The following is a 12,818-nucleotide window of genomic DNA, read 5'->3' as shown; positions in this document are numbered from 1 at the left end:
GGGCAAGGTTGTTCCTTCTTTCTGACCTTTCTCAGTGGCAAGTACAATCCTCCATTTTCCTGGCCTGCCAGTCTGGCACTTTCCACAGGCATAAAATTCACTTGAGAGAAGGAAAATAAAAGTAAGATCAAAGGCTTGCATAATTTCATTTCTCGGGGGGAAAACCTTGTTCTGGCAGCCTACTTCCCAGGAGTGATCCAAACCACCCAGGCTCTGTTGTCCACAGTGAGTTGGAAGCAGTGGAGAGGACTTGGCATTTTTTTCTACAGTCACTAACGACACCAAGGGTGGCTTAGACAGCCAAGATAAATAACCCCTGGGAGGCACTGAGTGGTGAGAGGGAGCTGTGGGACTCCCACCAGGACGATGGGGTCTGCCCATCTCAGTCCTTGCAAGTTGTGCAGAGTCAGAGCCCTATATTTATTTGGTTTGAAGTACTCATTTAGGTGTTCGTAGCCAAACAGCTATGTCAGCCTCACGCCAGGTGGTATCTCCTTGTTGGTGTCCAGCACTGTGGATACTATGGCTTCGTAATTGACTGATTGCACCTTCAAGCCTAGTATTTTTTATTTTTATTTTATTTTTTGACAATAGCAGATCTTGCCTCAGGAAGGGCTGGCTGATATGATAAGTTGCTTTGAAGATTGAGTGATATTTAATATTTTGAGTGACTGCTTCTTGTTGAAGTGACTGGGTTCTTCAAGGACACGCTATACATGTTTAAAATGGGATGTCTGGGGCTGCCACAGCATAATCGACTGTGAAATAAGCCTGTTGGAAAGGACAATTACTTCTGGAGCCTCAAATGCAAGTCAAGTCTCCCGTGGCAGTGAGAGGGAGGGTCCCGGTTGGTTCTAGTCAGGAGTGAAAATGACTATTGCTTTACCCCTTAGCATGGGCTGGTGGCTGCATTAGACAGTATTGGAGACGTATAGGTACAGCCTACACAATCAGCCAGCAGTGGCTCCCAGGATGCGTGGCTGTTGTGAACAATCCATCCTTCCATCCTCACATTATTAATATCCAAAACCAGTTATAGAGAACCTACTACGTGCCACATATACACACGGGTACTAGCAGCAAAGAGATGCCCAGTATGCTTTTAAGCACATGGTTCAGTAGAAAAGGAGAGAGAAAGCACACACTAACATTTATTAAAACAAATACTATGGGGCACCTAGGTGGCTCAGTCGGTTGAGCGTCTGATCTTGGTTTGGCTCAGGTCATGATCTCACAGGTCATGGGATTGAGCTCCGTGTCCGGTATCATGCTCAGTGGGAAGTCTGGGGGAAATTCTCACCCTCTGCCCCTCCCCTCCTTCTTCTCTCAAATAAATACATCTTAAAAAAATAATACTGTATGTCAGAAATTATATATCTTGTTAATTCTTTCAACCATCTTATAAAATAGTGTCATGTCCATTTTATAGAAGACAAAACTGAGGTTTAGAGCAGTGAAATAACTAGCTCAAGACCACAAACCTGGTAAGGAGCAGCACTGAGTGAGATTCACTACAGATGAAGACACGTGTCCTTGCCAACCTAAGAGGTGCATGGGACAGAAGCTCAGCTAGGATGTAGCTCTGAAGTGATGGAAACCTGCTTCTTCCACTGTCACAAATCTTGAAAGCCTCACTACTAATGTGGCCATTTTTATTTCATTCTATTAAGGGAGAAACTTTTTTTTTTTCTTTTCCTAAACTAATCAGGGATTCTAAAAGCTGTTCAGGAGGTTTTAGTGAAAGGTACATACTGAAGTCACATCAAATTAGACACACAATTACGATGACAGTTCGCCAATACCCAAACCTGAGGCACCATATTGAACAAACCCCATAGAAATTTAAGCCAATGCTTGACCTAAAACTGCAGCTGATATTTGAAATGCTGAATGAATTCAAGAAATCCCGTGGATGGCTCCAGGATTCAGCAAGTCACAGTGTAAGATGACAACTGTAGGCAGTCCTTCTGAGCTGAGGACGCTTTTTCCTTATCAGTATTTCATTGTTCCCTTCTGACAAATGCCCTTATCAGTCATATAGCAGTTTTCTCTCTCTCTCTCTCTCTCATACACACACATACACACTCCAAAGCAGGAAAGATATATTTTTTTCAAAAGATTGTTTTTGGTCATCAATAAGGTAGCTGATTAATATTTAGTCTACGTTACAAAATAAATCCTTTTGTTTGTATTAGTTTTTCTGTTTTCACATTTTGCTTCATTCATCCTGCATTTGACTAGCAGGTAACATTTCTCGAGACTTCCCTTTTTTCATCTGCATTTTAACACTGTAATAGGTTTTCTGAATATTGTGGTTTGGATCACTCAGACCACTAGCTTTCTTCTAGTTGAAGAGGTTAAAAAAACTGAAAACTATATTAAAACTACATTTCCTGGAATTCTTTGTGGATAAGGCTCTAGATTTGAGTTGGATTCTACCACCAAGGGGTTTTGTGCAATATTTGGAAGGTGCCGGCTTCCTGCCCTTCTTGGAAAAGGTCATGGGCAGGTAGGTGTTTCTGTAGCCATAGTTTCCAGAACATTTGGAGGCCATCATGGTGGAGGAGCCAAGGCAGTAGTAGCTTTGTGATGCTGGCAGAGTTCGTGTTCTCAGCTAGACTAATTCTCCTAGTCTGATCCAAGGAGTTGTTCCTGGAAGCCCAGCCTAGAACCCACATTTCTAGCAGCTCTAAGAATCCTGTAAGTTTTCAATCCCCTATATTAAATCCTTTCCCAACTAAACACCTAGGGTGGCTTCTGTTTCCGTTTTGCACCCCAAGTGATAGTGAAGCCAAAAATGTCAGGTTGGGATCATGTGTTTGGGGCTGCTGTTTGGCTCCAGCCGATTTTTTTGGGTCTCAACATTAGACTTGCTGTCTCCGGCTCCAGCCGATTTTTTTGGGTCTCAACATTAGACTTGCTGTCTCCTAATTTTCACTCCATGCTTTTTCTCATTCCATTTTCTCTGCTTGGAATGTTCTTTTATTTTCCCTTCAAGTTCAGTTCTGATGTCACCTTCCCCAGAGAGTTTCCTCTTATAGATTTAGGGGAAAGTGAGATATTTGTATGTTAGGTGCATCAATCCTTTTGGTTTTGATGACACAGTGGCCCAGGGATATGGAGACGAAAGTCAGCCCTGCTCATAGGGGGCTTTTGGTCTAGTGTGGGAGATAGGTCAGTAAATATATTAACCCAGAGATATAAACTACACTAACACAACAATGTATCTCTTGGAGGTGGATATAATGTTGACGTAAATAAATATGTGCCAGTGTGGTTTGATATGACATACTTAGATGAAATCACATACAGTGAAATTCACATAGCAGCACTTGATGCTATGAAAGAAACACCGTCAGTTCCACTTTTTGGATTCAAAGTCTACATTTCATTTCACCAGCACTAGGATAATGATTTGCTTCCTGCTTTGATCCCTGAAAGCCACTCTGATTTCTTGTGGAAAGAGAATATTCTGTTTCCTTCCTTCCTACATAAAATTTGACATTCCTTGAATTAATTTCTTTCAGAAGACATCCCATAAAGATCCATTTGAATATTTTTTAATGTACCTAGTTAATTCTAAGATCAGAGCCCCTCCCCCAGTGAAGAAAGAAAAAAATGTTAAAAAGTGGGGATTATGTCTCACTATCTTTGTTTAGTACAGTTAAGTGTATATCCACAAAAGGTTTAAATTGAAGTTTTATTAAAACAAAACCAAAAAGGAAACCCACAAAAGAAAAAAAAAATTTAATTCTCGAACTTGTCTGCCTAGGAACATGGCCATCTGCCAGATGGAGCCACTGTCAAACACACATACAATTCGGAGTGACTTACAGTCTAATTTCTTTAGGGCTTCCACCTGTGCTCAATTAATGAACTGCAGAACTTGAAACCTGCTTTCCTTGAATTTTCTTTATTTCTTTTTGGGTAACCTGCTCTCTGCCTGGCTAACGGAATGCCCAGGCAGTATCCACTGAATGTGACAACTGTCCCCACTGCCCCCAGGTGTACTGGTTTAACTCTTCCTTCCCTTATTACATTACTGGCTTATTCTCTGATCCCTCTTTTCCCTCTTCCAATTTGACAACCCTCCTTGGGGCTACCAGATGGTTCCAGCTTAATTTTTAGTCTTTACACCCAGTGTATTCCATCAACCCATCTACCAGTGGCTCTAATCCTTGGATTCTTGATTTTGTCTTTTGGCCAAGACATCTCCTCAAACTCAAAACTGGTCATTGCTTCCCTGTTTAGCAAGACACCAGGAGAGTTCAGGGCTGAGTAATTCCTATTTTGTGTCCCTCAGAAACTTGTGTGGAAGTCCTAATCCCTGGTTCCTGGTACCCCAATAGGGCCTTTGCAGATGTAATCAAGTTAAGATAAGTCATAATTGATCAGGGCTCAGTAGGTGCCCTGATGACTGGTGTCCTTATAAGAGGAGAAAACAGAAACAGCAGGAGGAGAATGCCATCTGAAGACAGATACACTGACACAGAGGGAAGGCGGCCACATGAAGATGAAGGCAAAGACTAGACTACTGTCGCTGTAAGCTGAGGAACACCTGGGGCTACAGGTAGGTTGAAGAGGTGAGAAAGGACTCTTCCCTAGTCTCTAGAGGGAGCATGGTCTTGCCAACACCTTGGTTTTGGACTTCAAGTCCCTGGAACTGGGAGAGAATAAATTTCTCTTGTCTTAAACCACCCAGTTTATGGCAATTTGTTACCGCAGCCCTAGGAAGCTAATATAGAAACTCAAACAAGATGTGGCCCAGTTGGCCCTGTGGTTGGGCACTGAACATCAAGAAAAGCAGAAACCATCTGTTCCAGCTCTCTGTTTGGAAATACTTTCTTGTATTTCAATACCACATTCAAGTTCATAGAACAGTTTCCACATACATTATCCCCACAAGATTTTGGGTTTGATATGAGCCCCTGGATTTTACAGTTGAGGTAACTGAGTTTGGACATTGAGTGGCTTGATCAATGTGCCATTCCTAGTGGATAGAGGAGCCCAGCTCAATCTAGATTCTTTTGACTAAAATCCAAAGCACTTTCTCTTGGCCTATCCTGCCTACAGGGTGTAGTGAAAGAAGTCCTTGACTGGATCTCATTTCCGTCCTCACTATGGTTTATGTGCTGCTGGACAAGTAACTGAAGACTGAAATTAAGAATTTGAACTTCATCATATCAGTGAAAACATGTGCCAGGCAGGCTGACATTGCTAAAAGAGAATATGGCTTGAATACTGTCTACCTCTCTCCATCTCTGCGGCTACCACCCTAGTCCAAGTCCCCATCCTCTCTCGACAAGGCCACAGCACTGGCCTCAGGCTGGTCTGCTCCTGCTCTTTCCCATGACAATGCTCTCAAAGCCCCCCAGAGATCACTGAAACACGTAAATCACATGTTAGTTCCTCATAGGCCCTTCCATTGTGCATGGGACTACACTTACCTTGAAACACAAGGTCCTGCCAAGGCCTCTGATTCATCTCTTGTCTCTCTTACCCCTCATTCACTATTTTCCAGACTCTGTGGTCCTCTTCTTTCTCTCAAACATGTCAAGACCATTCCTGTGATCAGCCTTTGCCCCAGCTCTTTCTTAAACCAAGCATTTGAGTTGGAGCTCAGATAGTTCCACTTTAGAGAGGCCCTCCCTGGAGGCCTGCTTGAAGTAGTAGTCCCCACCCCAATTTCCCTCTACCCTATTCCCTTCATTTCATTTTCATTGTTGAAATTCCTCCTATTTCATATGATCTTATTTACAAATTTATTTCTGTGTTTTCTGTCTCCCTTCCAAGTATTTAAGATCCATGATGATCAAAACTGTGTCTATCTTCTGCTACACTTCTTCTACATGTTTCTGGAGAAAAAAAAGGGCTGCTGGGTAGGTAGTAAATGCTCAGTAAAGTGAACGAACCCCCACTGTAATTAGCATTAATAGCCATGCTTTACAGAGCTTCCTCTGCCTCAGGTACTAATATGATCTTTACATGGATGATCTCATTCACAGCAATCCAGTGAGTTAGAAATGATTCTTAACGCCCCATGTTAGAGATGAGACTCTGGGGCTGAGAGAGGTTAAAGGCCATGCTAAAGGTCACACAGCTTGTGAGTGTCTAAGGCAGGACTGGAACCCAGGTGTGTGAATGAGAAGCTTACTCTCTGACCCCAGTGCTCTGTTCAGACTGTGTACAGACTCGAGTTGATTCTTTCATGGCTGGCAATGGCCATTGCAGAGAGCAAATGTTAGGTATTAAGGCAATGATTTTTTCTTTGTTATTGGAGTTGACCAGTCCAGGACTCAGATCCAGAGCCACAGTTTAGAATGTGGAATCAGGAAAATAGCTCCATTCTTGGGAGTCCCATAGCTTTTAGGGCACCATTCTGAAGTCATTTACCTCAGTGCTTTATAGATCGGGGGGACACAATCCAGACAAATCAATGGATCCCCTGACCATAGAAGATTCTGAGAAAGAAAGAGGGTCATGGTAGAGCACTGTTTGAAGCTTCCCTCCTCCTTATATGCCTCCCATTAATTTCCACTCCTGCATTAGCAAAGCTGGCTGAGACACAGGCTCCATTTGGAAAAACGATGAAACACAAACGTTTATTGAGTCTGTGCTTCGAATCAACAGGGTTTTCCTTAGATTGAGTTGCCGCCAATTATCCTCCATGCAATTATGGCGATCCCAGAAGCAAGCAGATGGGGAAGAGTTTTGTTTTCAAATGGAGGAGAAACCAATATGTAGGAAGAAAAGGCAGCTTGTTCATTTGAACAGACTCCAGGTGGCTAGTCGCCAAAAGGCAAAGAGCTGGGGAGCCAGGTCTGGCCCTGGATCAGTCTAGCTGCCCACAGACCAGAGGAACCACCGAGACAACGGGGCTCTGCCTCCACTCATCAGTCTTGCCTGCCATCAGCCAGCTTGTCTTGGCAAGTGGAGGCTGAGGAAGAGAGATCCCACAGAGGCCTTTCCAGGTCAGGTTCCGACCTTGACGCCTTTGGAACATCAAGTCCCACTATTTTGTTGTTGTTTAACAGCGACATGATGGTTTGTTTTATCAGAGAAAAAAACATTTAAGAAAAGACATGAGGAGCTCAGGCCATATGGCAAACCTCCTTGGATGGCTTTGATCATTTGGAGTTTCACACAACCTAAAAGGCATTTTTCCTTTCTTAAGGATTAGATGGTTGAAAATTTCTTGCTGGACCCTAACTCTTGAGGTTACCATTCCCAAGAGAACAGAGGATGCTGTTGAGTGATGGCTATAATTGTTTCTGTCTGGATTTTTATTTATAATTACATGGTCACATAAGGCTCCATCAAAAACAGTCAATATTTGCCAATTTCAGGATCATCAGTGCTTAGAAGGAATTTCTTTCCTCTTTGACACAAAGGGACTGTTATCAAATCTAAGGCATGTGACATGGGGAATGGGAAAGATTGACTCACTAAATTAATGGAGGTAAGAAAGGTAAAATTGATGAGGGAAATTCCATGCAAAAATCAGCCTGACCCATAATCCAAATGAAGGTTGCTTGAATTTTAGTTATCAACCACACAGCAAATAATGACTTGCTATCCTGTTTCCAGAAAGTAGCCCTTTTCCCTAGAAAAATAGGTGAAGAAAAGTTTATCTGACCTCAGTTATAGTCCCTATTCTGTGTAGCTGTGTAACTTTAGTCAAATTACCTGTATTGTCTGAGACTTGGTTTCTTCCTTCAGATTAAAGTAACAGTCCCAAATTCTGGGATCAGTTTCACTAATGGATCCAGAAACGTGCATTTTTGATTAGGGGGAAAAAAACACCCGGATACATTTTGGGGTTTTTAAAGGGCTGATTCCTTCTGTAAGCAGCTAAATGAGATGGCCAGAGAGCATGCTGATGATTTCACAAACGATCACAATTGCACATCTCTTACCTGAATGAATATTGCAGGGATATACTGGGATATGCAAAACAGAATCTGGCCGTACAGCAACATGTATGAGACGGATGGTACCTGTTTTGATGCTAAGGGAAAAAAAAAAAAGCCCAGGACACCTCTTAGAGGCAGGGAGCAATTTTGGACGTACTGCAAAAGACAACAATATTGTTCTTGGTTTAATAGGTGATCTACCCCATGAAATAAAGCTGCAGGCCACGTTTGTCTTGGTTAATAATGTCAGCGGAATGAGGAGGTTTAGCTGTAATAACAGTAATAACTGTGTCGATGTAACTGCTGGGGCCGAATTTCCATCTGCAGCCTCGTAATATATGACCTTTGTTATGTCTCTACCTGTTGATTTTTTAAAGGCAAAATTGGCTTGTCTGTTCTGCTCAGGGGATGGAGGCTGAAAGAGTCCATTTTTCCCCAGATAAATCAAGGTTTTTGTGAGTGGTGATTTAATCTCCCAAGTGTCCTTTTGAACTTGATTAAAATTGCAGACAAAGGAAGTCAGACTTTAACAGATACATTGTTACTTTGATTCTGAATAGATGGGTTTAGAGGTGGACATTTTTATTTACTTTTTGTCTTTCATCAGCTCCCTTTTTTTTTTTTTCATAAAAAATAAATACTGACACCTGTGTTTTTGTCCTATGCCATTCCTTCTGACCTCCCTTGATAGAATTAACCATTACTATTCTTGGAATATATCTCTCTTATTATACTTGTCCTGCTATTTCAAAAATCATTTGTTAACCCATCTTATATTTATCCCTGGCTTGTGAGTTTTTTGAAGGTCAGTACTAGGTCTTGCTTACCTTCGGATCACTAATATCTAAATTAGAGTCTTGTTTGATGTGCCATACTTCCAGAAGTGCAATGGAATATTCTGTCTAGTGCATTTTTCCCCCAAAATGTTTTCACAAGATATGCATTCAGTTTGTTCACTCAATCATCTGATGCAGTGGTCAGGAGAGGTAATGAGCAGAAGCAGCTTAGATTAGGTGAGGTACGTTGATTGGGAGTTGGTCAAATTGCTCAAGATTGCTTAACAAATTAGTAGTGAACACAGGGTCAGAACTTATTTTTCTAATTACTAGCCTTGAGCTTGGGCCAATCCATGTGGGGTTACCAAAAACCCATGGGACACGTGCAATTACAGATACCTTCGCCGTTATTGCTCCCTCTCTACTATGCCCAGGCTCATATATGATGTTTGTTTATTTTTATTTCTATTCAATCTTTCTTTCCCTCTGTTAATTTTAATTTAACTTAACTTATTAATTAATTTATTTTTACCTTCTTCCATTCGCTCCCCTCACCACCTCTTTTTGGTCCTTCTTTTCCCCCATTTGTGTGTTTAAGCCTGTGACACATACTGAAACTCCCTGCTTAGCTTAAATAATGCCAAGAATTTCCCTGGCAAGACTTATATCGTGTAGACTTGTCCTTCTCAAGCTTGGGAGTCTTAGGATTGGGAGTTCTAGAAGTCCCAGAATAGGCACATTGTACTGGAAATAATGAATGACAATATATAAGGAGTATATCATTAGGGAAGGGGTATTGATGGTGGATTCTATGACTTCAGATGACACTGAGCTCATTATAAGGACATGGAGAGACCTGTGGAGGAGGGGAAATGGTGGTTGGACCTTGAAGGATCTAGCAGAGCTGTGGGGTCAGCTGGCTTGGTTTGAATCTTGCCTCCAGCACAGATTAGCTGAGTGAGCTTGGGTAAAGTTATTATCCTTTCTAAGCCTCAGTTTTTCCACCTGTAAAAAGGAGGTAATGACAATAATTATCTATCTATTTCATGCTATGAGGATTAACAAAAACAATATAAGTAAAGTGCATAGAACAGTGCCTGGCTTATGGTCCCTGTTCCATATACATCAACTATTGCTCCTAAAGTGCTAATTTCCTGTTATTTTTTTGGTGCCCCCATAGGCATAAGTACATTATAGAGTGTAACAAAATTCACTTGAGTTTCTGTGGTAAAACAAACCCTCAGAGCTTTGAATTTGTTATAATAGGCCTCAGGGCCTGGACACTCGGTCTAATATCCTCTGACCTGATGTGTGCTTTCCCATGGAATGGTTTAGAAGCATAGACCAGGTTGGGTAAATCACAACTGAAGACATTGAAGGGGGACCTGCAGAGTGCCTGGCCCTACTGGATGGTTGACCAGATGTTTTAGAGAGAATGCAGTCCTACTGGGTAATTCCCGCTTGAGTACAATGGCCACCATCTACTGCAGTCCTGCTTGTAAAGACAAAATGATGAGTAGCACCCTAGTCCTCAACTTTACTTCTTTGGAATCTCTGATATCTGTAACTCAAATATCCAACTCTCTTTAGCTGGGAAGGCTGATGCAATCTTCTTCACCATGGTGGTAACCCACCTATGCTTGCTCATCTAGCTCAGGACACTACCTACCCATCCCATTCTCCACCTCTATCCCTGCCTCTAACTTCTCTATCCCCAAGAGGAGTTTGTAAATCCAGTAAGTGAATTTTTGATATGTAACCAATAAGGATACTGCATGCAACAGATTATGTCTTTAAAGGAATAGAGTTGATTCTTCCTATTTGTGGTAGTTATGCCTATAAAGTGGCTGTGAACCTTGAGTTGGAGAGCACTGAAAGATTACTCGTAAGGGACACACAGTGTTAGGTTCTTGTGAGCCTCTGGTCACATTTTTGTCAACCAATGGTTACATACCTGGTTTCATGTGTGTTTCTGTTTAAAGACTCCTTATGTAATATATATTGCTGATTTGTTAATATTGAACTCATGGCCAACTGCACAACAAATCTCGCCTTAGTGACATTTACCAACATATGTACTTTCTCGTATCATAGCCTTCTTGTGCTTAGGAACACTAGACAGAACCTTAGTGCTACACTTGGGGACCATTTTCAACTACAAAATCACCCGCCAAAAGCACAAAAATGTGAAGATCATGGCACTATATAGACCGTGAAGAGGACACTTGTTCACAGGATGACAGCTAAAGCAAGAAGGCAGAGCACTATTTTCTTAGACCTCAGCTGGGAGCATGTGTGTCACACGACTCCAATTTTTTGTCGCTCTGCACATGTCTGCAAATGGCCACAAAAGCTCCACAAGTATTGATCTTAGCCAATAAACTTTAGCTAGTGGGAAAATTTGCAAATACAGAACTTACAAATAATAAGGATTGATTTTATATACATATGCATTTTCATAGAGTTCAGGCAACAAAGGAAACGCTCTTCTGGACTATCAGGACTGAACACCCTTCAAGGGCTCAGTGACATCGTACTTCAGGGGGAATGGTGGTGTTCAGTTTCCAGTGTGCATATTTGCTTTCCGGTTAAGACTACAGGGTTCAGAGTCAGTCATATAAGCCTCCCCATGATTAGCTGTGCAGTCTCGGGCAACTCAGCATCTTTGAATTATGGTTCAGCTATGAGATATAAACTATTGGGAACTTACGCTAATATTTATATTCATCCCTCAGAAAGTGTTTGGTAAGACTAAAGAAGACACCTAAAGGACTACTAGATAATCGTATCTGGACACACTGGAAGTATTCGATAATGTACCAAGTATATTTTGTCCCTGTCTTTGATTGTCTTCTCTTTTCTTCAATAAATAGCTAACCTGACCTGTCCTTTAAAGTCCAGCTAAAGCCTTCTCTTCCAGTTTCACTCCAGAGTCCCTCTGGAGGGTTCTGTGTCCTCTGAAATCAGGGCACTGATTACCTGTACCCCTTGCTAATCATATGTTATCTTATGGAATCACTCACATCGTCATTTGCATTTTTGCCTATTTTTGCCTTGTTTTCTCCATTCCACAGACATGAAACACATCTGAATATCTACAATGTGCAGCAAGCACTTCATGCAATGCTCTGTGGGTCCCTGACCTCAAAGAGTTCAAGACCTTGGAATCATGTCTGAGTATTTTCATATTTGTGTAGTGCTTTCTAGTGGATTTTCTAAGAATCTTGCCTTGTTTGTTTTTCCACATTCAGGTCTCTTTACAAAATGGCCAGGGCTGAGTCCAGTGTGTCCATTTCATAGATGAGTAGGTTGACCATCTGAGAAGTGAAATAAGTTGTTCTAGGTCACCTGAGAACATATTCCTTGCAGGGAGACATTTGTTGGGGCTCTGATGTTTGTGTGAATTCGAATGAGTGAGCTCCAACTTCCCTGTGAAAGGCCTTGAAAAGTTCTTTTCTATTCTAGGTTAGCCATCAGTCGATGTGTTGGTGCGAGTGTATCATTACCACCCTGATAGGACAGTGAAAACTCTAGCAGGGGGATCGGCCAAAGATCCCAGCCCAAATCCAACAGTAACTATTTGAAATTCCAATTCTGATGCTGATTTTAGCTATAAAAACCCAATTCAAACATCATGGACCATTGCACAGAAAGAAAGAAGGAGGCCAGAGACAGATAGGGGACAGCAGGAAACACAGCAGGAAAGTTGTGATGTAAAATATTTGTATCAGATGCCTCCAGTCATTCCTTTTTGAGCTCCTGTTGACAGAGTTTGCTCTATCTCTGCATTCAGAGTTTTGTACTCTTCTAATAGCAGACATTTAAACCTTTGTTCCAATTTAGGTCAAAATTACTCAAGCAGAACCCTGAGTTAATGTGCAAAATTTCCCCTAGGGTATCCCTCATTTTGGAATAAAAGGCTTAGTCCCATCTTTTCAGGAATTCGTGAGGAGGCTTGGGGGTGGATGAGCAAGAACTTTCCAAGTATTATTCCAAGAAAATATCATGCATATCAATAGAATATACTCTGCTTTGTCCTTTTGGAGTCTCCAAGTTTGTAATATCCTCTATTGTTCAACCATCTGTCTCTTAGTCTGTCATTTGTGAAGTAGGGGAATGGTAAAAGATT

This window comes from Lontra canadensis, unplaced genomic scaffold (assembly GCF_010015895.1).
Source record: "Lontra canadensis isolate GAN:19392208 unplaced genomic scaffold, GSC_riverotter_1.0 scaffold1, whole genome shotgun sequence".
In the NCBI taxonomy this organism is placed as follows: Eukaryota; Metazoa; Chordata; class Mammalia; order Carnivora; family Mustelidae; genus Lontra; species Lontra canadensis.
Note: the sequence above shows the minus strand (reverse complement) of the source record.